Source organism: Theropithecus gelada, chromosome 19 (genome assembly GCF_003255815.1).
Source record: "Theropithecus gelada isolate Dixy chromosome 19, Tgel_1.0, whole genome shotgun sequence".
Classification (NCBI taxonomy): Eukaryota; Metazoa; Chordata; class Mammalia; order Primates; family Cercopithecidae; genus Theropithecus; species Theropithecus gelada.
This window is the reverse complement of record NC_037687.1, coordinates 50396115-50423148: the sequence shown is the minus strand read 5'-3', so window position 1 is coordinate 50423148 and position 27034 is coordinate 50396115. Positions and strand designations below refer to the sequence as shown.

At 48.4% G+C, this 27034-nt stretch overlaps 1 protein-coding gene across 1 annotated transcript in view; it reads left to right on the top strand.

The window, feature by feature from the left end:
• Positions 1–27034, top strand: part of VSTM2B (V-set and transmembrane domain containing 2B) — a 38591-nt gene that overhangs the window by 10850 nt on the left and 707 nt on the right. The window lies entirely within an intron of this gene.

Sequence of the window (27034 nt, the reverse complement as noted above, 5' to 3'; positions counted from 1 at the left end):
AATAATAATATTTGCCTTTTACTGAGCACTTACTATGTGCCACGCTCTCCTCTCACCAGCTTTCCTCCTTCCTGCAGTTCTCCCTAACGCCTCCTGCTTCAGTCCATCCCCCAGAAGACACAGCGCTCTCTCTGTGCTCTTAGCCAGAGCCCAGACTCTCTCCCCAGGTGGAGTGGCAGCCCCCAAGAAAAGACCTGGCAGCCAGCCTTGTTAAATGTCACCGGGAGCTAACCCCTCAACAAGGAACTGCTCATTAAACACGCCAGGTGCATATCCTTAAAGCTCTGAATATTAAGGATTCCCCAAGCATCCGTGGGGATAAATGAGGTCAAGTGCTTTTGTAATATGATATTGATTAGTTCTGCTCTGTGTGGACAGAGCAAGGCCTTGGCTGTGGTCTAAACCCCTGAGCTTTCTGGGAGACGCGAGTATGGTTTTAAGACATTTTTGCAGCACAGGAGAAAAATAAAAGCATTATCTATTTTATTCCTCCAAGCTTTGCTGACTATCACCAGGCATCTCTTGGAAACTTGTATCCAGAGCGGTGAGAAGGTTTCACTTTGCCTTATGTAAGGGCTGCAGGGAAGTTTGAGATGAGAAGTCAACAGGCTCAGCCCCTGTAACTCCCGATTCCTGCCTATTCCTGATGAAGGCTGACACACCTCCTTCCCCGGGGTGGTGCTTCTAGAGAAATTAGCCTGCTTGTCCGTGGCTTTGGTGCTCTCACGGAAGATGTGCTGTGAATACCGAGATGGAGGATCCCGTCTGGCCACCTGTGGGTTAGGGTGTAGCTGCTGTCAAGCAGTCAGTGGCGGAGGTGGCTGGGGGGCTGCTTGCAGACAGCAGTACCCTCAGTGACCGCAAAGTATGAGCATAGCCCAGGCCGCTTCTCCTGCCTGCATCCTCCACAGGATGGCCCTTGAGAGACAGACCTTGTGCAAAGCCTGTCCCTGCCAGCAATCCTGTTTCTGGAAGTTACTGGTTGTTCTGTTCTGTTGTTACTGCTCTCCGGGCTGAAATATCAAAGCTACTTTGGACAGGCTTCAGTTGGCTCTGGTTTTTGCAGTTCAAGAGGAATGTTGAGGGGTCCTGGTGTTGGCATGAAATAAGGAGTCAAAGTGGACATTTCGGAAGCTTTTCCCCGCACCCACCTACTCTCCCGCACCCACCTACTGTCCCGCACCCATGGGCTCTGCTCTGTCCAGCTCAGAAGTAACCAGCTTGCCAGAAGGGCCGCTGAGAGAGACAGGGCACCCCCTCAGAGTCCCAGTTGAGCATCCGATGCCCGTTAGAGACTGAGGCCAGGAAAATTACCTAGGCAGGTCAGCCCTCCCTACAGCTGCCCATGCTGGTGGGAGAACCAAAGCATCACCCAGTGGAGACTGAACATGGTTCTGGAGGAAGTTACTCTCACCACCACTTCCAACCATTGCACTCTCTCCTGACATTTCAAATGTTCCTCACCGTTCAGCTTGGCTGGCTCACAGGTAAGCCAGGATTTGAATGCCAAGAAATTTACCACATTTCTGGGCCTTTACAGGGCTCTGGCCCTGCAAAAGTCACAGCATGTGCTTCTCACTCTTGCCCTTCATACCCTAAGAGCATTATACTTGTTTTCCAGGTACATCCAACCACTTGATTGGATTCTTGAGTTCATCACTTCCCACTCCCTGTGTGCGAGTTCCGTCATCTGTTATCATTAGCATGACACTGATTCCTATGCCAGAGAGCGGTTGGCAGGATCTGGGGGATAATCCATGGAAAGATGTTAGCTTAGCATAGGGCCTGGCACCTAGAATACACTCAGTGGATGTTGGCTTTGGTAACCAGTGTTATTCATGGGAATTGTGTTAACCATCCAGGATAGCTTACTAAGCTGGACAGGGTGCTCTGATCTGAGACTTCCTTCATGAGACTGCCCTCCCTCCTGCACATGCTGTGAGCATGATGGAGCTAATGGTGATTTTGCATTGCTATCAGGGAATACCTGAGTCTGGTCATTTATAGAGAAAAGAGGTTTATTTGGCTCACAGTTCTGCAGGCTGTATGAGCAAGGCACCAGCATCTACTTGGCTTCTGGTGACGCTTCAAGAAGCTTTAACTCAAGGTGGGGGAGTAGGCATGTCACATGGTGAGAGAGGAAGCAAGAGAGAGAGGGAGGATGTGCCAGGCTCCTTAAACAACCAGCTCTCATGTGAACTAATAGAGTAGGAACTCACCCATTACCTCATTACCATGAGGAAGGCACCAGGCCATTCGTGGGGGAATCCACTCCCATGACCCAGTTACCTCCCACCAGGCCCCACTTCCAACACTGGGGATCACATTTCAACATAAGGTTGGAGGGGACGAACATCCAAACCATCTCAGTGATGGGGCTGATGGAGCTCAGAAACAGAAAGGGCCATCAGATTGCAAATGGCTCGGAGAGTTGCTGTTTTTGTACATTCTCTGGCTGCGCCATTTCAAGGGGGTGAAGGTGGAAAAATGGGGATGGTGCCACATCCTCATCCTAGCCTGGCTGGGGCTATTTGCCCTGAGTCAGGAGCTCCTTGGTGAACAAGGACAGCTTCATCATGGTTTTGTATGGTCCACCAGCAAATTAAACCTCCGGGTTTGCCCGCATGCCCGAGGCCTGGCTGTGCTAACAGGGCTCCTGGGGAAAGCTGCTCCATGTCATGCCTGGTCATGCTCCTTTGTCATATAGGCTGCTGCCAGTGGCAGGAGCATTGTGATGGGAGGGGATAGGGCCTTTTGGGTGACAAGGAAAAGCTCAGAGGAGAGGCTGGTGTTTGCAGCACTGGATAGCTGTGTCTCCATGGGAGAAGCGGGGAGAAGGTAGAAAACTCTCACCATGTCGTATAGCCAGAGAGCCTCCTCAGGTAGGTTTAGACTGTGAGGAGGTGCCCGGAGTCCCCGTCACTGGGGCCTTTACAGAGACAGAGAGAGAGGAAGAGCCACCTGTGTCAGGGAGTGCCCCACAGGGATGGGCCTTTTGGGTGACGTAACTCAGGCCAGCATTACAGGCTCAGGATGTGTACTGGTTCTTCCAATTGTGTTCCTGCATTTTGCTTTTCATATTCACATCCACCCCAGTTTCCCTTGCTGTGGCTCACTGTGCCCAGAGATTGCCAATAAAGGTGCCACTTGGCACCCAGGCTAGTGAGATGAATGCAGGACAGAGATGTCACCTCCGGGATGTGCTGGGAGTGTGAGGAGGCTGCAGGCGGGGCTAGGAAGCCAGGACCCCTCCTGCCTGTCTCCACCCTTCACGCCCATGTGAGCCTGTCTCCCGCCCAGCACAGATAGCCCACTGCAGACTCCTGCTGGAGGCCCACCCACCTGTAATCGGATAGCTCTAGAGACAGAGAGCCCTCCCTCTGCTGACCCTGGCCTGCTGCCCATGAGCTGCCCTCAGGGAGAAAGGCACAGTTTTCTTTAAACCAGGAAAGCCCAGCTCCAATGTCAGTTCCCTTAGAGTGACTTTTATTACAATTGATTCTCATACAAACGCCGCTTGACCCAGAGGAAGAATCTTTAATAAACCCACAGAAGGGGGAGCTGACATTACATCAGGCTCAGTCTGAGAGGAGGGTGGGGATTCCTGGTCTGCTGTATCTGGTCTGACCCAGGCAAAGGGGCAGGGGGCTACCCAGAGCATCAGGCAGACCTAGCCCCTGCCCCAGAGAGGAGCTCATGGTCTAGTTATGGTGGCCATGCAGGAGGATGAACTCAGGGCTCAGCTCAGGCACAAGGGGGATGGGTTACCAGGATGGACTTGTAGTTGGGAAGAACTCAGAAAGGTGGGGCCAGGGTGGGCTGGTAGTTGGGAGAAGACTTCCTGACCCTGCAGCCAAAGAAGTTTCTTTCATTCTGAGCACCTAGATGTGCCTTGCCGCTGCCTCAGGGCTCCCAGAAGTTCCTGCCCTGTTCTGCAGTCAACACCTGGCTGAGTGTCCCATTCAGACTGATGCCCATGGAGAGTAGGCCTGGTTCTTTCTCACTGCTGTTTCCCCACTGCCCTGTATTCATCGGACTTTGTACTAGTTCATTCATTCATTCAATCATTCATCCAGCAAATGTCCATGGAGCATTTTTTTATGTGCAGGAATTTTTCTAGTCACTGAGGGCGCAATGTGATTAAGACTAAGAAACTTAAGACTGAGGTCCTGAGAAAGTGACAGAGGAAGAGACAGACATTGATCAAATAGTCACATAGCAAGTGGAAATTAGCAGCCATGGCTGGTACTCTAAAGGAAAGTCCCATGGGCTATGGGAGCTAAAATAGGGAGATTTGACCCATCAGGGAAGGCTCACCAAGAAAGTGATATTTGAGCCATAATCAGGAAGAAAGTTAAGAGTTGGCCAGGTAAAGAGAGAGGGTAGAACTTTCCAGGAAGAGGGACTCACATGTGCAAAGGTCCTGTGGCAATAGGGATCTGGGGAAATGCAAAGGCCACACAGAAGCTTATTGTGGTGGGTGCAGAGAAAGCAAGATGGGGAAGCAAAGGGGAAATTAAGTCAAAAGTTAGAGTTTACTGGTCCAACAGGGTTAAACTCTAAGGCCTTTTGAAGATATCAGGAAGCTTTGGCTTTATCCTAAGGGCAATGGGATGGGGTTTGAGTGGCTAGGGCATGATGCTTTCAAAAATGGTCACTCTAGCCTGTGATCCCAGCACTTTGGGAGGCCGAGACAGGCGGATCACGAGGTCAGGAGATCGAGACCATCCTGGCTAACACGGTGAAACCCCGTCTCTACTAAAAATACAAAAAATTAGGCGGGCGTGGTGGCGGGCACCTGTAGTCCCAGCTACTCGGGAGGCTGAGGCAGGAGAATGGCATGAACCCGGGAGGTGGAGCTTGCAGTGAGCCGAGATTGCGCCACTGCACTCCAGTCTGGGCGACAGAGTGAGACTCCGCCTCAAAAAAAAAAAAAAAAAGGTCACTCTAGTTGCAGTGTGGAGATTGGAGAGGTGGGATGAATTTGATGGATGGGGGAGACCACTTTGGAGGCAGTGATTCTGTCAAGAGATGATGGGACTTGGACTCATTGGGTGGATGGGTTGATGGATGTCTGGATAGGTGCTGGGGCGAATGGGTGGAAAAACAAGTAGCTGGTGGGTGAGTGGAGGGAAGGATGTGTGAAATGATGAGGGATGGGTGGGAGGAAGGATGAATAGATGGGTGGATGATGAAAGAATGAATGGATAGGTAGAAGGAAGAATGAGTGGATGAGTAGATGAATTGGAGAATTAATAGATGGGTGGAAGGAAGTATGAATGGATGGGATAATAAATGGATGGGTAGACGGAAAATGAGTGGATAGGTAGATGGATAGATAGAAGGGAGAACAAATGGGTGGGTAGAAGGATGATAAGTTGATGGGTAGATGGGTGGATGGATGGGTACAAGGATGATAAGTTGATGGATAGATGGGTGGATGGATGGGTAGAAGGAAGGATGAGTGAATAGGTAGGGGGTGGATGGTGAGAGAATTATTGGATGGGTGGAAGGAAGGATAAGGGAATTGGTGAATGAGTGGGAGAATGAATAGATGAGTAAAAGGAAAATGAGTGGATGGGTAGTTGGGTGGGCATATGGGAGAATGAATGGATGGATACAAGGATGATGAGTGGATGGGTAGATGGGTGGCTGGAATGGAGAATTAATGAGTAGGGAGAAGGATGGTGAGTAGATGGTAGTTGGGTGAATGGATGAGAGAATGAATGGGTGGGCAGAAGGATGATGAGTAGATGGGTAGATGGGTGGATGGATGGGAGAATGAGTGGATGGGTAGAAGAATGATAAGTAGATGTGTAGATGGGTGAATGGATGAGAGAATTAATGCATAGATACAAGGATGATGAGCAGATTGGTAGATGGGTGGATAGATGAGAGAATGAATAGGTGGGTAAGAAAAAGGATAAATTAATGTGTGAATGGTTGGATGGATGGGAGAATGAATGGGTGGGTAAGAAGAAGAGTGAATCAATGTGTGAATGGGTGGATGGATGGGAGAATGAATGGGTGGATAGAAGTATGATGAGTGGATGGGTAGATGGGTGGATGGATGGGAGAATGAATAGGTGGGTAAGAAGAAGGATGAATTAATGTGTGAATGGGTGGATGGATGAGAGTATGAATGGGTGGGTAAGAAGAAGGGTGAATCAATGTGTGAATGGGTGGATGGATGGGAGAATGAATGGGTGGGTAGAGAGATGATGAGTGGGTGGATAGATGGGTGAATGGATGGTAGAATGGATGGATGGATGGATGGATGGATGGATGGATGGATGGATGGATGGAGTGACTTGGGAATGGGTGGAAAAATAAATAGCTGATGAATGGGTGGAAAGATGTGAGTGGGTGGATGGGTAAATGGAGAGTAGAAAGCAGGAGAAACAGATAAATATGTAAAGCATGGATGGAAAGATGGGTAGAATTAGGATACAAGCTGAAGCTTGCAGGATGGGTGGGATTGGGATTGCAGGCATGCCTAAGGTTGGAGTTTCCCGCAACTGAACACTGCACACTCAAGTCATGTCTTCCAGGAAGGAGGCCATAGGAAAAAAGTCTCCAGGGGGTGGTAGGGCCCAGAATTCCATGCCATTCCATGCTTCTGCCTGCGGTCCCTAGGCCATTGAACATAGACAGGAAGGATGGCCAGAGTGAGTGGACACAGCCAGCCAGAGCCTGCTTCAGCTCCCCTAACCCCTCAGCCTTCAGGGACGGGAACAGCAGACCTCCTCCCTCTGCTGGGCACTGGGTACTCTGGCGGATGCAGCCTGGCCCAGATTTGCTGATTCTTGTCCATGGACAAATTAATGTAGATATGTTTTTTCAGGCATTTAAAAAATCCCATCTCCAGGTGGGCAGATAAACAACTGTATTCACATTAAAGACTAATGTAACAAAAATACACCAGGCAATAATTCATAATGCATTCTATTCTACAGCGTCATATTTTAATGCGTGACATATCCCGGGCAGCTCCTCTGTGCTAATTTCATTTAATGAGCACATGTTATAGAATTTTCAGAGCACTATCCCTGGGCAATTAAAATATGTTAACCTTTTTGGTTAAATTGCGTTTCTAAAGAAAAGTCCTCACTGTGAAACAGAAAGAAATATCCAGGTGTCACTGAGGTGGAACCCAAAGGCGGGTTGTAATGGGAAAGGACTGCTCTTAGGTCCTGTGTGTGCTGGCTGGAGGGACCTACAGCCTCCTCCCCAACCTCAAGCCATGCTCCACCATCCCTGCCTTTGCCCAGCCAGGCCAGGTTCCACTGTGCAGGACAAGGAGCTGAAGCCTGGACCCATACAGTGAGCAGCCTTCCTTGAGCAAGCATTAATTGACTACCCACTATTTGCCGGACCCAGGAGATCCAAGGTACACCCTGGCTCCAAGGTTGGGAAGATTGTAGCAGGGAGGTGAGGTACCCCCAGACAACTGGGGTTTAAATGAGGCTAGTATAGGAGACTTCAAGGAGGGGCGGGCTCCACTCATTCAAAATACGGACAGATCTCCCAGCTCTGCCATCTGCATAATGGGCACACCAGCACTCTAGCATTCACAAGTCCCAGAGTTTTAGATCTTGAAGGGGCTTTTAGAGAGCCTAGGGTGAGTGATTCCCAAACTATGCTCCTTGGAACCCCAGGAGCCCCACCCCAACTTCAACCAGAGCCATTCTGCTTCTAATGGTTTTAGCCATTAGTTGAAAATAGGGTTCTACTGCTCTAAAAGATTTAAAAGCAGCTTATATAGTTCTCATGTGGGCATATATTACCAATATATATGTACATTATATTAAATATACAAATAGTTTTCACATATATGCTACCTTCTAAGGGAAGAATTTGAAGTGACTTGTAAAACTGAATGCGGCATAATAGAATGAAAAGTTTTTAATGAACAAATTGGTATAAAAGGAAAATGAAGGTGAATTTGTGAAATGATCTTGAGAAAAAGTTAGACAAAGACATGTGTGCTGGCAGTGTTGGGCAGCTGGAAGGTCAGGTCAAGGTCACTGTGGCAGCCCTGGGCTCCCCAGAGGGAACTTGAGACAGGCCTCTCAGCCCCACCTTGTATCTGAAGGTTAAAAATACAAGGCCACCTTTGAAGGACCTGGCCCAATGTCTGGTGCATTATGGATGGTTAGACCAGCTGGGATGTCTAAGAAAGACTTTCATTCATTCATTCATTCAACAAATATTTTATGAGCCTCTCAGGGTACAGGCAGTGTGCCGGGTGATGAGGACATATGTAGCTGAGACAGCCATGGTCTTCACTCTCTCAGGCACACCTTCTAGCAGAGAAGACAGGGGTCAGATGGTAACACACTACGGCCATCCACATACAGCCCCGAAGAAATGGAGCTTGGCTTGCAGCCTGTAAGACAAAGGGAGCCTCCAGACTGGCTGAGGGAAGGCCCGCTGTCTGAAGGAGACCCATGGTCTGAGGAGGACGGAAATGAGTGAATGGGAGATCCCCGGGGGTCGGCAGGGTGGATTCATGATGGCACTGGGAGGCAGGCAGGGGTGCGGGCAGAGGGGTAGTTAGGCCAGAGGAGTTAGGTCTTCAACCTGAGACAGACACTACCGGGAACTTGGGGAGCAGGAGGAATTTGTGCTTTGCATTTGCAAAGAGCACTCTGGGTCAGGCGTGGTGGTTCACGCCTGCAATCCCAGCACTTTGGGAGGCCGAGGCAGGTAGATCACCTGAGGTCAGGAGTTCAAGACCAGCCAGGCCAACATGGTGAAACCCCGTCTCTACTAGAAATACAAAAATTAGCTGGGCCTGGTGGCGCATGCCTGTAACCTTACCTACTCAGGAGGCTGAGGCAGGAGAATCACCTGAACCCGGGAGGCAGAGGTTGCAGTGAGCCAAAATCATGCCATTGCACTCCAGCCTGGGCGACAAGAGTGAAACTCCATCTCAAAAAAGAAAAGAAAAGAGCACTCTGTTGCTGCAAAGGACATGATCTGGCTCTTTTTTCTGGCTGCATAGTATTCCATGATATATATGCACCACATTTTCTTTATCCAACCCGCCATTGATGGGCACCTGGGTTGGTCCCATGTCTTTGCTATTGTGAATAGTGAGTGCTGTGATGAACTAACAGGTGCAGGCGTCTTTTTGGTAGAACCAACCTGCACATGTACCCCCTGATTCTAAAATAAAAGTTAAAAAAAAGAAAAGAAAAGAAGAGGGCATTCCGGGCAGCCACGTTAGAGTGCTGGGGTGTCGGTGACTGGCTTGCGGGGGGTCAGTGGATGCAGGACAGCCTGTCAGGAGCTGCTGCCCCCGCCCAGGTGAGAGCTGATGCGGTAAAGGGGAGGGTTGGAGGGCCAGGGCAGGGTGGGTGTGGGGTAATGGCAGGGGCAGGAAGTAGATGGATTCAGAGCTGTGTTGGAGTCCCCTTGTGGGGGCCTCTGGGATAAGCCAGAGAGGATGGGTGAGCTCGAGAGAGCCAGAGAGGATCAGGAAGGGAGTCTAGCAAAGGGAACAGACTGAGCAAAGGCCTGAAGGCAGGAGAGTCTGGGTGCATGCAGCCCCCAGCACGGGAGCCCTGTTTACCTGGAGCTCAAGGCACTCAAAAGAGTATGGAGACAGGCAAGGCAGCACCGTCCACTGGGTGAAAGGGCTTCCAGCTGGCTAAGGAACCTGGACTCATTCATAGGTCCCAGAGAGTCACTGGAGATAACCTTCTACCACCTACCCAGGCAAGTCACTCAAACTCTCTGGACCTTACCTATAAAAGGGGAAAGTGGCTTCTATCTCCTAAGGCCGCTGAGAGGGATAAAGGGGAAAATTCTCTTGCAGGGACCGAGTGCAGCTGGGGGCACTGAGAATTGTGTGCCTGTTAGCATCCCACAGCCTCGAAGGTTAGCAATCCAGATGGGACAAGGGCCCTCCAGGTGAGGAATGGGCCCCATGCTGAGGGAGGCAGCCTCACCGTCCCTGATGGGGAGCTCCCCGGTGCTCACTGCAGTCAGGCCCGCCAGTGGCCCCCTCTGACAGCAGCTGCCCAACCGCAGAGAAAAGGCCTGCTTGCCATCCACTTTAAGTGATGTCATTAAAGGGCCATTGGAGACAAGATATTATCTCAAAACAGGTGGAAAACTGGAGAGGAGGTGGCGACAAAGTTGGCCACATTTAAAAGCCACCATGAATGTTAACATTCAGGAAAAAATATCATCATCCCCATTCTCCTTCCCTTGCAAATAGCCAGGCGCCGGGGTCGGGCTGAGGCATTCTTAGGGAAGGAGAGTTCTGGCTCTTTGGGCCGGAGAGGTGGTGTGTGTGGCGGTGGTTAGGTGTGCACAGGGGCCAGACTGCCTGGGTGCGAGTCCCAGCCCTGCTGTTTATCTCAATGTGGCCTTGGTTGGGCTGCGAGATTTAGCAAATAAAAATATAGGACACCTCGTTAAATTTGAATTTCAGATAAACCACCAGTAACATCTTAACGCAAGTGTGTTCCATGCAATATTTGGGACATACTTGTACTAAAAAGTATCCACTGTTTTTCTGAAATTCAAATTCAATGGAGTGTCCTGTTTTTTATCTGGCAACTCCAGGCCTGGGGTAAATCACTTCATCTCCCTGGACCTGTTTCCCCAACTATAAAATAGGGGTAAAAGTAACTCCTGCCCTTACAAGGATAAAATTTAATGTAGGTCACGTACTTGCTGCAGTATCTGGCCCTAATAAGTGCTGGCAACCTTTGCCTCATTGTCCTAAAGGTGCTAGGTTCTGTCTGCTTGACTGGTCTGGTCCCTGCGGTCTGCTCTCAGCTGGAGGTCGTCAGTTGCAACACCAGGCAATTGCCATGTCCTGGCTATGGGTGGGGCTGCTTGCTCGGGGCTGAGGAGAGAGGGAGGCCCTAGGCCAGCCCTCTCACGCGTGGGCTTCCTCCACGAACAGAGGTAGGACATGTGAGGAAGGCACCTATGGGGTAGTGGAAGAGAAGAAGGCAGAGGCAAGGGGCACCTAAACAAATAGCACAGACATTTGTGCCAAGCCCTCTGTGTCTGGGTGCTCAGGGTGGGCTGCCTGGAGGAGGCAGCATCAGGACAAAGGAAAAGTAGGGGGCTAGTCAGTCTGCGGGGTCAGCCTGGAGATGCTTGCAGGGAACCAGAGCACATGGCTGCAGCAGGGGAGTGGCCAGAGTGAAGTGGGGGGATGGAGGATTATGGAGAAACCACAACTGTGGCACTCAGGCAGTGGCTCTTTCTCCCATGGGCAGAGGGCAGTCATCAAAAGTTCTACACCTCAGGGAGAGTATCCAGGTACGTCTGAAGGACGGAGTGGGGCATGGGAGGTTATGAAGGTAAGAAAGTGCTTTAGGGGCCACTGCTGTCATTGGGCATGGTGGAGGCCTCAACTGGGGCTATGGCAGGGGAGAGAGGGCACAGTAGGGAATGGCTAAAACAGGCAGGGAACAGGCAGTCCGGCCACATTCGCCCAGGAGTGCTCCGGCTCCTTCCACAGCCTGGACATGGAGGCAGCCATCTGGGCATCATCCCCAGGGGATATGACGTCACCCCCAGGAGGACAGCTTGTCTGCAAACCCAGTGCTGACTGCCCAGGGCCTGGGAGCGAGGGACAGGGCAGGAGGACAGGTGCACATCTTGTCTGCTCTCGCAGGTCCGCACCCCACACTGGACTTTTCTTTAAAGTATCTCGATTTCCTTTAAAGCCCAACTGTATCAGTGACCCCTCGCTTCTGCCCCAGTTACAGTACACATTAATTTTATGGCAGAAACTGATTCTATCCGAACTCCGTTAGTGCTCAATTATTCCTTGCTGACTCCCTTTGAATAAATATCCATGAAGAGGCTTTCAAAAAATGTCAACAAGGGAGGCAGCCTCCTTGCAAGGTGGCAGAGGTTCTCACCTTGCAGCGGGCTGGGCCAGTGCTGCATCCAGAGAAGAGCTGGGAGTCAGGTTCTCAGCAGGGCCTGGGAGATCCTACCAGACGCTCCCAGGGTGGGGCAGGCTCAGGGGCCCCATCAGGAAGCCGGGAATGTGGGAGCGAGGAGAGCCAGCCCCCGACATGAAGGAAGGGGCGTGCATGACCACACAACTGCATAGGGACAAAGATAGGATGCAAGCCAAGCCTCCTGGGTCCTGCGCCAGGCCTGGCACATAAAGTGCGAATTCAGGCACCCATGAAGGGCCAGGTTGGCTGAGCAAAAGGGGCCCAACTGCACAGGAGGCGGGGATGGGACTGGCAGCTCACCCTGGGCCCAGGCTGGGGGCTAGCAGGGAAGGATGAGGGGAAGGATTTCTGCTGGGAGGAGCAGCCAGCCCCTGCCCGCCCCAGCATCCTGTAGCTTGGTGGAAAAGCAGGCCCGGGGTTGCTGGTTCTGGGGCCTTTCTAGGAAATACCTGAATCTCTGCTTTTATGTAGAAGTCTCCCAATTTGTACATGCCAGATTATAATTTACAATTTGTAAGACTCTGCGTGCACCAAACTCGACCCTTCTGCAAACCAGACAGCCCTCAGGTGGCCACTTGGTGCCTTTACCTTGTCCCTGGACTCTGTAGAATACAGCGTTTTGTAACCAGGAAATCAGGGAGTGGGGCAGGCAGGGAAATAGCGAAGAAGAGTGAAAGGCTAGTCTCTGGGGGAGCCCTGACACTGCCCCCAATGCTGCCCGCAATGCTGTCCCAGCAGACCCCCGACGCCGGCCCCAGTGCTGCCCCAGGAGACCCCTGACACTGGCCCCAGTGCTGTCCCAGGAGACACTTGCTGGCCCTAATGCTGGCCCCGACCCTGGCCTTGGCATCTGGACCATATACATCTCCCCAGAGAGAAAAGGATGGGGTTTGACTGTAGCCAGGATGGCTACTAAATGCTCTCTCCTATTCTCATTCCACAAGCCCCTGCAAACCCAGAGAAACTCGTTGTACCCTGCACCCCAGGAAACTCAGAGACGGAGCCTCCTTCAGCTGGGGCATGGCCTTCTGCTGCACTCCTGAGTGGGCCCCAGGGCAGGTGATGGGGAATCGGGAAGAGCAGGTCTGCTCCCAGCTGCCCCAGGCAGACAGGCCAGTGTCCCCATGGCTAAATGGATGTTCAAGTCCAGCCCATCAAGGCCATTATTGCCCCCTGGGGACAGCCCTCTTGTTTCAGGGGCCCCTATCCAGGACCCTCAGCTTGGTTCTCTAACCTTTCTAGCCAAGAAGCCCTTGTTCTGACTAAAGATCTGTTATAAGCCACGAGTGGTGGTTCTCACCTATAATCCCAACACTTTGGGAGGCCAAGGTGGGAGTATCACTTGAGGCCAGGAGTTTAAGAGCAGCCTAGGCAACATAGCAAGACTCCATTGTTACCAAAAAAATTTTCAAATTAGCTGGGCATGGTGGCGTGTGCCTGTAATCCCAGCTACTCAAGAGGCTGAGACAGGAGGATCACTTGAGCCTGGGAGTTGGAGGCTGCAGTGAGCTATGGTTGCACTACTGTACTGCCACCTGGGTGACAGAACGAGACCCTGTCAATCAATCAGTCAATCAATCAATGTGCTATGACAGAACAAGATGCAGAACAGACGCAAGTGACGTTGATCTGCTTGACAGAGGAGGGGCCTGTCCGTCAGACCTCCATGGTTGTCCTCATGGTAGAATATCCAAGCTTACTGTTGGAATGGCTTTGTCTGACGATGACAATGTCTTCCCTTGAACTAGCTCTTCTCTAGTGGCTGCCTGCACTCAATGTGTGAATATTCTGTGCAATACTGGACAGAGCAAGTGAAAGACAGGAGAAGCATTACAGCATCAGCCTATGAAATGAGCCTCCACTTAGCCAGGCTGCAAGAGCCAGACCAGCCTGTTGTCCATTTTTGTGTGTAGAGCCAGGCCTCAAATGTGTCTTCATTTTACTTACTCTTCTCAAACCTGAAAAAACAAAAACAAAACAAAATAAAACAAAAACAGCACTGTTTGCAAACCCCTGACCAGCACTGCAGCTCCCAGGCCACCAGCAGGTTTGCAGGGGCAAAGGATCTAGCCAGGCCCAAAGACTCTCATTTCCAGTGAAGAGGGCTGCAGCTCTCTTCTAAGCTACAGCCACAGGACAAGGGCCGCAGACCACAGCCGGGGCCCATATGACCCCAAAAGCAGAGGGAAGCCATCCGTACTTCTAGAAACATGGACAGCAGTGGCTGCCCTGACTAGCTGTGCAGACTGGTAAGCTGGGAGCCCCTCACCATGATCCCAATGCCCACAGGGTAGGAGTGGCCCCCTCTGCACTCCGTTCTACAGCATAGACCAGACACTCCATGCCTATGGAAGTCCCAGTCAATATGGGGATTACCAGCCCTTCTCCCCACTCTCCAGGAAGCTAACTCACAGGCTTGGGCAGAGTTTGGGTCAGACGACGGCCTGGAGGAACCTTCACCTTTACTTTTATCACAAGGCTTAAAATGACTTGAGAGCTGTCATACTGCTTTCTGGCAGGGATTTGGAATTCTGCTTTTGCTTGATAAATTGAAAAGAGGAATTTCCCGGTCAGAAGCTGCTGGGCTGGCACTTTTAGTGTGCTTATGATGGGGTAGGGGGCAGGGGGAAGTAGAGGTGCCTGTTGTGTTCTTTGAGCATCTCTTCCAAATGGTTCCAGCGTGTCTTTTATCCTGCTCACTATCTGAATGATAAAAATTAATATCTTAATTGCTATCTTAATCTTGAGCCAAAGAAGCTTTGGTTCCTTTAAGAAGAGTGATTAGCAAAATGATGATACTTGCTTAATATAAGGAATGAATCAGCTAGTGTTCCATCAGAGGGCTTCCCTCACCTCTCAAGCAGTCTGATTTTGCAGCTTAATCATGACAAAGTTCCACATGCTCCAGCGCTATTCCTGGTACTCCTTAGGACAGGAGGGAATAGATAAAGAAACCATTAGCATCCAATCAATGCATCAGCCTGCAAGCCAGCCAGCCTGCTCAGCACACAGCCCCCAGGAACACAGATGTCTCCACACCGTATTAAAAAAAGAGGCTACAGGGATAGGAATGAGATCCTACCTCAGCTGAGCAGAACGCACCCTCTGGGCCCTGCCTTGGAGGGTCAATTTGGGCCTGGGACCTGCCATTCTGGACAGCAATGGACAGCAGAGGCCAAGTGCTAGACAGTGGAACAGACAATGTGACCCTGGGCAACATCGTTCACCTCTGTGGGTCTTGTGTCACATTTGGAAAGGGAGGCAATGCCTGGGGAGCAGGTGGACACAGGGCTGCAAGACTCCAGAGCTCTGAACCATTGCTGATGTATAGACCCCACTTACTCAGGGCCAGCCTGGAAGCCAGTCTTCCTTGGTGTGCCTCGATTCATTTGGGAAACCTAAATTGTTTATATGTCTGATGAATCAGGTAGTAAAAGATTGCAAATCCTAGGTCCTTCTTTTGCCAAAGATCCAGGGATGTCTCAAAATAAGTGGTTGAGGAATCCTGCACCAGCAACTGGGGTATCCGGGTTCTCTCACTGGGACTGACTAGGTCGTTGGCAAGACCCGTGGAAAGCAAGGAAAAGCAGGGTAATGTGGTGGCCCACCTGGGAGCCATATGGGGCAAGGGGAGCACCCACCACCAGCCAAGGGAGGCGGTGAGTGATCATGCTACCGTACCCAGAAAACCATGCTGTTTCCACAGATCTCTGCAACCCATGGATCAGGAGATCTCCCTCGTGAGCCCATGCCTCCAGGGCCTTGGGTCCCAAGCACGCCACTCAGCTAGAGACTGCCTAAGACTACTGAGTTCTGGGGGGAAGGGGCAGCTGTCATCACTGAGGCTGCCTGCTGCCTAAGATGGCTGAGGTCCCAGGGGAAAGGGCGACAGCCATTGCTGCAGTTCCAGTCTGCTGTTTTTCCCCTCCCAATGCTGGGGAGACTAGGTGGTTTGGACCTAGGAGGAATTTCCCACAGTGCAGCACAGCGGCTGTGGCAGATCACGGTCAGACTGCCCCTTTAGGCCCGACCCTGACCCTCCATCCTCACTGGGTGGGGCCTCCCTGTAGGAATTTCAGCAGCTACAGCCAGGGCTATACTGACAGAGCTCTGATCTCCCTCGGACTGAGCCCCTAGGGGGAGGGGCGGCCGCAGTCTCCACAGATCAGCAGACTTAGTCTTTTCCCCTGCTGGCTCTGAGGAATCTGGGTAGTCTGGACAAGTGGGATCCCCTCCCCCAGCATAGCGCACCCCCTCTGCCAAGGGGTAGCCAAAGTGTTTCATTAAGCAGTACCAGATCCCATGCCTGCTGACCGAGACCCCCCACAACAGGGGTCACCAGACACTTCATACAGGAGCATTCATGCTGGCATCAGGTTGGTGCCCCTCTGAGATGGAGATCCCAGAGGAAGGAGCAGGCAGCCATTTCTGCTGTTCTGCAGCCTCCACTGGTGACACCTCCAGGTGTGGGAGAAACGCAGGTGAATAGGGTCTGGAGTGGACCCCCAGCAAACCACAGAAGCCCTACAGAAGTGAGGCCTGACTGTTAAAACAAAAACAAACAAACAGAAAGCAGCAACAACAACAACAGCATCAACAAAAAAAGTCCCAGCAAGAAAACCCCATCCAAAGGCCAGCAGCCTCAAAGATTGAAGCTACATAAACTCACAAAGATGAGAATCAATGAAGAAACACTGAAAACTCAGAAAGCCAGAGTGCTGCTTCTCCTCCAAATGATCTCAACACCTCTCCAACAAGAGCACAGAATGGGGCAGAGGCTGAGATGGTTGAATTGACAGAAGTAGGCTTCAGAAGGTGGGTAATAACAAACTTTGCTATACTAAGAAACATGAGAAAACATTACAGGAGCTGTTAACCAGAATAACCAGTTTAGAGAGGAACAGAAATGACCTGACAGAGCTGAGAAACACAACACAAGAACTTGACAATACAATCACAAATGTCAATAGCTGAACTGACCAAGGGGGGAAAAGAATTTCAGAGCTTGAAGACTATCTCACTGAAATAAGACAGGCAGACCAGATTAGAGAAAAAAGACTGAAAAGAAATGAACAAAACCTCCAAGAACTATGGGATTATGTAGAAAGACCAAACCTACAACTGATTGAAGTGCCTGAAAGAGATGGGGAGAACAGAACCAAGTTGGAAAACACACTTCACGATATCATTCAGGAGAACTTCCCCAACCTAGCGAGACAGGCCAACATTCAAATTCAGGAAACCCAGAGAACCCCAGAAATATACTCCATGAGAAGATCAACCCCAAGACACATAATCGTCAGATTCTCCAAGGTTGAAATGAAGGAAAAAATGTTAAGGGCAGTCAGAGAGATAGGCCAGATCACCTACAAAGGGAAGCCCATTATACTAATGGCGGACCTGTCAGCAGAAACCCTATAAGCCAGAAGAAATTGGGGCCAATGTTCAACATTCTTAAAAGAATTTCCAACACAGAATGTCATATCCAGCCAAACTAAACTTTATAAGCGAAGAAGAAATAAAATCCTTTTCAGACAAGCAAATGCTAAGGGAATTTGTCACCACCAGGCCTGCCTTGCAAGAGCTCCTGAAGGAAGCACTAAATATGGAAAGGAAAAACTGTTGTCAGCCACTGCAAAAACACACTGAAGTACAAAGACCAATGACACTGTGAAGCAACTACGTCAACAAGTCTGCAAAATAACCAACTAGCATCATGATGACAGGATCAAATGTGCACATAACAATATTAACTTTAAATGTAAAAGCTCTAAATGCCCCAATTAAAAGACACAGAATGGCAAGCTGATAAGGAGTCAGGACCCATTGGTGTGCTGTATTCAAGAGACCCATCTCACATGTGAAGACACACATAAGCTCAAAATAAAGGGATAGAGGAAAATTTACCAAGCAAATGGAAAGCAGAAAAAAGCAGGGGTTGCAATTCTAGTTTCTGACAAAGTAGACTTTAAGCCAACAAAGATCAAAAAAGACAAAGAAGGGCATATATAATGATAAAAGGATCAATTCAATAAGAAGAGCTAACTATCCTAAATATATGTGCACCCGATACAGGACAACCCAAATTCATAAAACGAGTTCTTAGAGACCTACAAAGAGACTTAGACTCCCACACAGTAGTAGTGGGAGACTTTAACACCCTATTGTCAATATTAGACCATTGAGACAGAAAATTAACAAGGGTATTTAGGACTTGAACTCAACTCTGAATTAAGTGGACTTAATACATAGCTACAGAAGTCTCCACCCAAAAACAACAGAATATACATTCTTCTTGGTGACACATGGCACTTACTCTAAAATTGATCACAAAATTGGAAGTAAAACACCCCTCAGCAAATGCAAAAGAACTGAGATTATAACATTCTCTCAGACTACAGTGCAATCTAATTAGAACTCAAAATTAAGAAACTCAAAACCACACAACTATATGGAAATTGAACAACTTGCTCCTGAATGACTCCCGAGTAGATAATGAAATTAAGGCAGAAATCAAGAAGTTATCTGGAATCAATGAGAACAGGGACAATGTACCAAAATTTCTGGGATGCACCTGAAGCAGTATTAAAAGGGAAAATTATAGCACTAAATGCCCACATCAAAAAGCTAGAAAGATCTCAAGTTGACACCCTAGCATCACAACTAAAAGAACTAGAGAACCAAGATCAAACAAACTCCAAAGCTAGTAAAAGAAAAGAAACAGTTAACCAAAATCAGAGTGGAACTAAAGGAAATAGAGACACGAAAAATCCTTCAAAAAATTAATGAATCCAGGAGCTGGTTTTTTGAAAAAATTAATAAAATAGATAGACTGCTAGCTAGACTAATAAAGATGAAAAGAAAGAAGAATCAAATAGAAACAATAAAAAATGATAAAGGGAATATCACTACTGACCCCACAGAAATACAAACAACAATCAGAGAATACTGTAAACACCTCTATGCAAATAAACTAAAAACTCTAGAAGAAACGAAAAAATTCCTGGATATGTATAACCTCCCAAGACTGAACCAGGAAGAAGTTGAATCCCTGAATAGACCAGTAATAAGTTTTGAAATTGAGGCAGTAATAAATAGCCTACCAGCCAACAGAAGCCTGGAACCAGATGGATTTACAGCTGAATTTTACCAGAAGTACAAAGAGGAGCTGTTACCATTTCTTCTGAAACTATTCCAAACGGTTGAAAAGGAAGGACTTCTCCCTAACTCATTTTATGAGGCCAGCGTCATCCTGATACCAAAATCTGGCAGAGATACAAAAAAAGAAAACAAAAACTTCAAGCCAATATCCCTGATGAACATCAATGCAAAAATACTCAATAAAATACTGGCAGACCGAATTTAGCAGCACATCAAAAAGCTTATTCACCACAATCAAGTCAGCTTCATCCCTGGGATGCAAGAAACACAATTCTAAACAGAATGAAAGACAAAAACCACATGATTATCTCAATAGACATAGAAAAGGCCTTCGATAAAATTCAACATCACTTCATGTTAAAAACTCTCAATTAACCAGGTATTAATGGAACATACCTCAAAATAATGAAAGCCATTTATGACAAACCTACAGCCAATCTCTACAGAATGGGCAAAAGCTGAAAGTATTCCCCTTGAAAACCAGCACAAGAAAAGGATGCCCTCTCTCACCACTCCTATTCAACATAGTATTGGAAGTTCTGGCCAGGACAATCAGGGAAGAGAAAGAAAGAAAGTGTATTCAAACAGGAAAAGAGGAAATTGAACTGTCTCTGTTTGCAGATGACATGATTCTATATCTAGAACACCCCATTGTCTCAGCCAAAAAGCTACTTAAGCTGATAAGCAACTTTAGCAGTCTCAGGATACAAAATCACTATGCAAAAATCACAAATATTCCTGTGTTACACAAGCAACAGTAGACAAAAATAGAGCCAAATCATGAATGAACTTCTGTTCACAATTGCTTCAAAGAGAATCAAATACCTAAGAATACAGCTGACAAGGGAAGTGAAGGATCTCTTCAAAGAGAACTACAAACCACTGCTCAAGGAAATAGAGAGAACACAAACAAATGGAAAAACACTCCATGCTCATGGATAGGAAGAATCAGTGTTGTGAAAATGGCCTTACTACCCAAAGCAGTTTATAGATTCAGTGCCATTCCCATTAAACTACCATTGACATCTTCACAGAATTATAAAAAACTGTTTTAAAATTCATATGGAACCCAAAAAGAGTCCACATAGCCAAGACAATCCTAAGCAAAAAGAACAAAGCTGGAGGCATCATGCTACCTGACTTCAAACTATACTACAGGGCTATGGTAACCAAGCAGCATGGCACAAAAACAGTCACGTAGACCAATGGAACAGAATAGAGAACCCAGAAATAAATAAGACACACATCTGCAACCATCTGATCTTTCACAAACCTGACAAAAAAAGCAATGGGGAAAGGATTCCCTATTTAATAAATGGTGCTGGAAAAACTGGCTAGCCATATGCAAAAAACTGAAACTGGACCTCTTCCTTATGCCTTATACAATAATTAACTCAAGATGGATTAAAGACTTAAATGTAAGGTGGGTGCAGTGGCTGATGCCTGTAATCCAGCACTTTGGGAGGCCGAGGTGGGTGGATCACCTGAGGTCAGGAGTTCGAGACCAACCTGGCCAACATGATGAAACCCCATCTGTCCTCAAAATGCAAAAAATTAGCCAGGTGTGGTGGTGGATGCCTGTAATCCCAGCTACTCAGGGCGCTGAGGCAGGAGAATTGCTTGAACCCAGGAGGCAGAAGTTGCAGTGAGCTGAGATGGTGCCATTGCACTCCAGCCTGGGCAACAAGAGGAAAACTCCATCTAAAAAAGAAAAAAAAAGACTTAAATGTAAAACCCAAAACTATAAAAACCCTAGAAGAAAATCTAGGCAATACCATTTGGGACATAGGCACAGGCAAAGATTTCATGACGAAAGCGTCAAAAGCAATTGCAACAGAAGCAAAAATTGACAAATGGGATCTAATTAAACTAAAGAGCTTCTGCACAGCAAAAGAAACTATCGTCAGAGTGAACAGACAACCTATAGAATGGGAGAAAATTTTTGCAATCTATCCATCTGACAAAGGTCTGATATCCAGAAACTACAAGGAACTTAAACAAATTTACAAGAAAAAACCTAATTAAAGAGTGGGCAAAGGACATGAACAGACACTTCTCAAAAGAAAACATGTATGCAGCCAACAAACGTGTATATATATATATATATGTATGTATATATAAAGCTCAACATCACTGATCATTAGAGAAATGCAAATCAAAACCACAATGAGACACCATCTCACGCCAGTCAGAATGGTAATTATTAAAAAGTCAAGAAACAACAGATGCTGGAAAGGCTGTGGTGAAATAGGAATGTTTTTACAGTGTTGGTGGGAATGTAAATTAGTTCAACCATTTTGAAAGACAGTGTGGTGATTCCTCAAAGACCTAGAACAAGAAACATCATTTGACCCAGCAATCCCATTACTGGGTATTTACCCAAAGGAATATAAATCGTTCTATTATAAAGATACATGCACACATGTGTTCACTGCAGTACTGTTCACAATAGCAAAGACATGGAATCAACCCAAACGCCCATAGACTGGATAAAGAAAATGTGGTATGTATACGCCATGGAATACTATGCACCCATAAAAAGGAATGAGATCATGTCCTTTACAGGGACATGGATGGAGCTGGAAGCCATTATCCTCAGGAAACTAATACAAGAACAGAAAACCAAACACCACATGTTCTCACTAATAAGTAGGAGCTGAACAATGAGAACACATGGACACAGGGAGAGGAACAACACACACTGGGACCTATTGGTGGGGAGGTTGGGAGGGAAAGCATCAGGATAAATAGCTGATGCATGTGGGGCTTAGTACCTAGGTGATGAGTTGATAGGTGCAGCAAACCACCATGGCACATGTTTACCTATGTAATAAACCTGCACATTGTGCACAAGTGTCCCAGAACTTGAAATAAAATAAAAATGTTTAAAAAAGAAACATAAAAATAAAACCACAATGAGATACCATCTCATGCCAGTTAGAATGGCGATCATTAAAAAGTCAGGAAACAACAGATGCTGGAGAGGATATGGAGAAATAGGAACGCTTTTACACTGTTGATGGGAGTGTAAATTAGCTCAACCATTGTGAAAGACAGTGTGGCAATTCCTCAAGGATCTAGAACCAGAAATACCATTTGGCCCAGCAATCTCATTACTGGGTATATACCCAAAGGATTATACATCATTCTACTATAAAGACACATGCATACGTATGTGTATTGCAGCACTGTTCATAATAACAAAGACTTGGAACCAGCCCAAATCCCCATCAATGATAAACTGTATAAAGAAAATGTGGCAGGCCAGGCACGGTGGCTCACGCCTGTAGTCCTGGCACTTTGGGAGGCCGAGGCAGGTGGATCACGAGGTCAGGAGATCGAGACCATCCTGGCTAACATGGTGAAACCCTGTCTCTACTAAAAAAAATACAGAAAATTAGCCAGGCATGGTGGCAGGTGCCTATAGTCCCAGCTTCTTGGGAGGCTGAGGCAGGAGAATGGTGTGAACCCAGGAGCCAGTGAGCCAAGATTGCGCCATGGCACTCTAGCCTGGGTGACAGAGCAAGACTCCATTTCAAAAAAAAAAAGAAAAGAAAAGAAAAAGAAAATGTGGCACATATACACCATGGAATACTATGCAGCTATAAAAAGGATGAGTTCATGTCCTTTGCAGGGACATGGATTAAGCTGGAAATCATCATTCTCAGCAAATTAACACAGGAACAGAAAACCAAACTCTGCATGTTCTCATTCATAAGTGGGAGTTGAACAATGAGAACACATGGACACAGGGAGGGGAACATCACACACTGGGGCCTATTGGGGGTTGAGAGGCTAGGAAAGGGATAACATTAGTATAAACACCTAATGTAGGTGACAGGTTGATGGGTGCAGCAAACCACCATGGTACGTGTATACCTATGCAACAAAATTGCACATTCTGCACATGTATCCCAGAACCTAAAGTATAATAATATTTTAAACAAATAAATAAGTAGGTAATTGAGGAGATAATTTGCCCTGCTGGTTCTAGCTTGGAAAATTTTCTTCTTGAGAGAAGGAAATCTACAACCTGAGAAAGATCATTCTCCAATCCTTTTAGAGAAGAAGCTATGTCACCCTTTTCTGTAACATCTCTTTGCATGGCACTTGACTCTGTTTGAGGCGCTGTTGTTTACATGCTTGTATTGTTAGCTTTTGATACATAATGAAGGACCCCAAAACTCAGTGGCTTTGGCAGAACACCACAGCTGTTTTTAGCTCAGGATTCTGGCTCAGCAATTTGGGCTGGGCTCAGTTGGGCCGTTCTTCTGCTGATCTGTTGGGCTCAATCATGCACCTATAATCAGCTTCTAATTCAATTGAGGCCTGGTTCGTTTAAAGGGACATCCGCTAGGACTTCTCATGGCTCTTATCCTGCAGCAGGCTGGCCCAGGCTTGTTCATGTGACAATGGGTTCCAGGAGCCACAAGAGAGAGGGCAAACCTCAGTGCACAAGCACTTTTCAGGCCTTTGCTCACTTCACACCCGATAATGTTCCATCAGCAAAAGCAAGTCTTGTAGCCAAGCCCAGAGTCAGTGTGGGAGGGCACTATGATAGGGATGCTGGGATGGGGAAGGGGGACTTGTAGCCATTTTTGCAATCAACCACTATGATATTGCTTAATCTGGACCCCCGCCCAGTGAGACATGCCATGCACATATTAATTTATGGAGCTATGCACATCCCATTTTATGAGGTGAAGAATGTTGTCCAGGGTCACATAGCAAGCTGGAAACAGGACTAGGCTTGGAAGCCCATCTCTCCAGTGCCAGCCCACTGCACCATCCCACTTCTCTTGGTTCCCTCCCACCCCAACATCAGTGCTGGGCCAGGGAGAGAATGAAGTGTCATCCAGGAGCCAAACCCTGGCCACCGTGCAGACATCCACCAGCAGAGACACAGCAGGCCCTGGGTGAACCCTCCCCAGGCATCAGCCTCCAAGAGCCAACACTGCAGCCCCACTGCCACTGCAGCCTCCACCCTGGCCCAGCACAGAGTGGCAGGCTGGTTATTTCAATCAACAGTGTTTTGAAAACCTTGCAATTTAAAACCTTTTAAACATTAGTAGGTGAGGCTGTGATAGTGCCAATGACTAGTTGAGAGTAGTTAGAGGCAATCTTAAATGTCTCCTGAAATCTCCATGCCAACGGTCCCATGAGGCACCAGGCAAGGTTAACGTTGCCAGGCTCACCCTCCTGTTAGCCATTTCCCCTGCTGCTGCATATCCTGAGTGTCTGGAGTTCCATGCACAGGTGCATCCACCTTTAAACACCTCTTGTGGATTATTTCTGTCTCACCTGCACCTGCCTTCGTGTCAGGATTTACAGAAGCCTAAAGATCAGAGCCAGGGGCCGGGCACGGTGGCTCACACCTATAATCCCAGAACTTTGGGAGGTCGAAGTGAGTTCAGAAGTTCGAGACCAGCCTGGGCAACATTATGAAATTCCATCTCTACTAAAAATACAAAAATTAGCCAAGCATGGTGGCAGGTACCTGTAATCCCAGCTGCTCGAGAGGCTGAGGCAGGAGCATCACTTGAACCTGGGAGGCAGAGGTTGCAGTGAGCCGAGGTCACGCCACTGCACTCCAACTTGGGTGACAGAGTGAGACTCCATCTCAAAAAAATTAAAAAAAAAAAATTAGAAAGGCCAGGCGTGGTGGCTCACACCTGTAATCTCAGCACTTTGGGAGGCTGAGGCAGGTGGATCACCTGAGGTTAGGGGTTTAAGGCAAGCCTGGCCAATATGGTGAAACCCCATGTCTACTAAAAATACAAAAACTTAGCTGAGCATGGTATGGGGCGCCTGTAATCCCAGCTACTCGGGAAGCTGAGGCAGGATAATTGCTTGAACCCAGCAGGCAGAGGTTGCAGTGAGCTGAGACTGCACCATTGCACTCCAGCCTGGGCAACAAGAGCAAAATTTCATCTTAATCAATTAATAAATTAAATCAGAGCCAGGAGATCTGTGAGGACCGTGGGCCCAGTCTGGCTGTGGGTGAAGTACCCGGGAGGCAGTATTCTGATCTCCTGTCTGGATCCCCACTTTCCACACACCCGAGCCTCGGTGAACTCCACCCAGTCACCTGGGCATCCATCAACTCATCCATCACCGCTTCCACCCCTCGTCCTTTCCAGTGATGCCTAACAGCAAGGAATGAGAGAAAATTGGAGTCTTCGCAGTGACAACCACAGGATGATTCTTCCCACTAAAGGGGCCCAGAGGCAGAACACCAGCCTGAGCTGTGCTGCAGGAGGGCCAGGAGGGACGTCTGCCTGCCGCATAAAGATCTGGAGAGGAAGGTCTGCACACCTGGAGTTTTGGTGTCCTAATACTTCTTACCCAGGCCCCAGAACTGTGTGCAGAAGCGATGGTCTGTGGACAATTCACCTGTCCCTCGGACAACACCACCCACTTTGCATTCAGATGTTTGAACACAGCCTGTGTTTCCCACAGTGGTCAGGTGGAATCCCAGAGTTTCAGGCCAGATGATTTATGCAGCCTCCTCTTTCTGCAAAAAGAGGATGATGGGGGCCCGGACATGAACTCCATGACACAGACTGCTATGGCCAGAGCAGGGAGAATTAACGAGCAGGAGACACCTTGGATAGGAAGGACTAAGGGTGCTGCTACCTGGAGAGAGGAGAGCTGTGCATTCAGGCCCAGCCTTGTCAGGGAAGCCTCAAGTCTCTGTTTATTAAGGCTGGAGGGAACCAGCCATCCTGGCTGCAGTGGCGGAGTGAAAGCAGCCGAGCCCTCTGCACTATGAAAACTGACACAGGGTAGAGTCTCCCGCACCCCTCCTCACAGGCACGGGGCTGCAGCCCAGCTGATGACGTCAAGAGAAGGGAGGAGACAGGCCTCCCGATGGTGCAAGTGAGCAGGGCAGGGCTGGAAACCGCATCCACTCATGCCGCTGACTCTAAGCAAGTAGCAATGGGGTGCCCCTGTGGTTTTGGCAGCACCAAGGAGCATGTAGGGTGCTTCCACACTTGCTCCTCTCATAACCCCGGAGGGAGCATCCCACTTTCCAGGTGAGAAGCCCAGGGTTTATGGGTGGGCTTTCCCCAGTTGCATGGGAGGCCTTACAACAGATGAAGACCCTAAAGACCGACGGGGAGCCAGGCGGGGAACCCAGGTGAAGCAGGGTGAGGCACAGGTGTTACAGCATCCATGGCAGGCCAGGGACTAGGTTATGATCATATTGGAGAGACAGGTGGGAGTGACCCAGATGTTGCTGGGGTCGTTCCTGAAAGACCCCAGCCCAGTCGTCTCCACCAACCTGCGATTTCTCAGCTCCACACTGCAACCCAAAGGGTGGACAGACAAGGTTGCTGTGGAAAAAAGACTTACACACAGCAGCATCAGGATGCCCGAGACAGGGTGCATGGGAGTGCAAAGCTGTGCAGTTTAGGCAGGGCTGTGGAGGTGATGCTGGGATGCACAAGGGACGGAATTGTGTGCAATCATGTAGCCTTCGTGGAGGAGGAGGACAAGCAGGGCCGGAAATTATGAGGACATTTTGCAGCGTGTATTTGGGGAGAAGGAAGCATATTGTCTTTTTTTTTTCTTTTTGTTTTTTTTTTTGAGACAGAGTCTCACTCTGTCTCCCAGGCTGGAGTGCAGTGGTGCGATCACAGCTCTCTGCAGCCTCCAACTCTTGGGCTCAAGCAATCCAGCCTTCCAAGCAGCTGGGAATACAGGTGCATACCATCACACAGAGCTAATTTTTTATTTTTTGTTGTGATGGGGTCTCACTATGTTGCCCAGGCTGGTCTCAAGCTCCTGGGCTCAAGTGATCCTCCAGCCTCAGCCTCCCAAAGTGTTGGGATTACAGGCGTAAGCCACCATGCCCAGCTCATATCATCTTTTTGTTAAAATAAGGTAATGACTTGGACATTAGAGCTCTCACACCCCACTTCAGGCCA